The sequence below is a fragment of the Agrilus planipennis genome, unplaced genomic scaffold (genome assembly GCF_000699045.2).
Source record: "Agrilus planipennis isolate EAB-ADULT unplaced genomic scaffold, Apla_2.0 scaffold9, whole genome shotgun sequence".
In the NCBI taxonomy this organism is placed as follows: Eukaryota; Metazoa; Arthropoda; class Insecta; order Coleoptera; family Buprestidae; genus Agrilus; species Agrilus planipennis.
Genome location: NW_020442467.1, coordinates 125,674 through 128,162, shown reverse-complemented (window position 1 = coordinate 128,162; position 2,489 = coordinate 125,674).

The following is a 2,489-nucleotide window of genomic DNA, read 5'->3' as shown; positions in this document are numbered from 1 at the left end:
AAGTTTGATCCAAAAGTCATTCAAATTTGAATCGGGTTGTGGTTTCAACCACATCTGAGGTTACTCATTTTCTCCAAAAAATCTTTTTAGAAAAGGAAGACATCCGTAGTCTTTTCATTTCACGCTTTCATCGTTAGTGAGGGTATTTTATCTGTCACTGTAAACGTGGTTGTGGTTCTTCCCTGTAAGGGCCTGCTGATTACGTTAAGTTTATCGAATGTATAAGTCAATTCCATTATTCATTTAGGTGTATTTCTTTCGTAACATGGTGGTCCTAGTCCCTATCATAAAATGAACCGTCATTTAACATTCGTTTGTTCATGAAAAATATGCCGCTTGTATGGTTAATTACGGAACGATTGCTTTTCACAAAATTTTGCAGATTTTTATTAAAAACAAAAACTCCTCAAGGAACTGCTCTAGGCATTGTCGCCTTTCTTCACTATTTAAAGCCGGCGGCAATAACCGTTTTGATTATCAACGAGGGAAAACGTTAAGAACTGGGGGAAACACGTGTCCACAATACTCAATGTATAGTGGCAATTTGGATGTCTTGTTTTTTTTTAATTAGCCATTAACCACAGTCTCCAAATTCTAGTTAAAAGTATAAACTAAAACAAACTTTTGGGTGTTTCATTCCCACCAACCACTAATACTGGTGGGCGGACAGTCCCTCCGGACTATGTCGGAAGGTAGGACGGAAGGCCCTCTTCAGCCTCCTTTCAGGAATCGTAGGAATAGGTGGGTGGTGGTTCGGGTGAGAAAGATGAGACGGTCGAAATGAAGACAGAAGAAAATGAAAGATTATCTGTGGAATATTACTGCCTCTGCATTTGCCTAAGTGATCCAAGGAAACCACAGAAAAACTTGGACCAAGGCAGACAAATCTGGAATCTAATCGGCGTCCTCCCGAATGCTAAGCAATGGTCTAGACCTCTAGGTCATGCCGCTCGGTAAGTATAAACTAGTTAAGTAAGAAAAAAGTTAATTAAAAATTCAGTATTAATATCACGTTTATTTTACGACAACTATATTTACTTTGAAACGACATGCGTGCAATTAATTTCATATTCTTAACGTGATTAAGCAATCGTTTAAGTAATTCTATGATATTTACGTATTTAGGAAAAAATACAGCATATTGTACTCCTTAAGTATTAGGACGTAAATTGTATTCCGTAAGGTACATACGTGTGTAATTATCATATACGTATTTGATATGCAATTTATTGCTAAAACGAAGCCAATAAATTAAAAGATTGATCATTATCCTAGAGAGCAATCAAGAGTCCAAAGGTTATCCTTCGATTTCTGTTAATTAATTATTACCTGCCTGTTAGCATTCTATTGTGTAGATAGGCTCTTTTTGTACTATCGTTGCACTTAGGGATCAAAACAATCACATTTAGTATGATTGTACAAGAATCATATACATAGGTACACCATCATCATCATCATCGTTATCGTCAACATCATTATAAGGTCGTCAGTCCTAAGACTGGTTGGACATACACCTCCACTCTTTCCTATCCTGAGCTAATCTTTGCATTTCCATAAAACTAGAACAACCCACAAATTAAGGATAGGTATCCTGTTACGAAGCGTGGCTCGCTTGGCGAAAGGAAACTAAAAACTTATGTATCTTCTGCCGGTGTACTGCTGTACCACATAGATTATTCGGTAAGAACATTCGAAGAACTCGAAGGACCAGCGAAGTCCGATTAATAAGATGCGTATTACTTAATACGTTTATTAATCCTATACATACACGACAAATTAATCTAACTTAAATTTACCATTACAAAAAATTAATTGAATTTAAACGATTGTTTTGATAGATGTGCTATTACTGATTTGAAATCTAAACTGTTCTGTCTTTTTTGTATCTGAAAACTATTTCTTCCACTATCACTTCTGTTTATGGAACTTTCCCTGGTCACTACCCCCAACGACACTGGTCACGTACACCAAAAGGTTCGTAGTTAGGTAGCACACAATGGTGTTATAATTTAGGGAAAAACCAAATTATAAGAATACAACGCAGATGCACTGCAAATGTACCGAAGGCGGTATTTAGAATAATTCGAAGAAGTCCGCAGGCATAAAGTCTTAACTGTGTGTTAAAAAAATCTTTAAAACAATATTTTATACATTTCCTAAATAGCCTCGGAATTGTATACAATTCCTAGATTTCATACATTTCCGGCAACATAACATTACTTTGGAAAATCTCAATTATTATGTGGTATTATGATTAACCAACATAGTGAGACTATTTCTAATCTGTGTGGTATACTATAGTATAATATAATGGCAATTTTGTAAAGGAGAAACTCTTAGGTACGAGGGTGGATTGATAAGTTTCCGGCCTAACCAAGAGATGACGCCACTAGGCCTACCTTGAGGTGACATTCTATAGTACCATCCTTGGATAGCTTGTAGCTATAGTTTCAGCCCGATCTCCTTGCTAGTGTAGGTTTGACAGCACG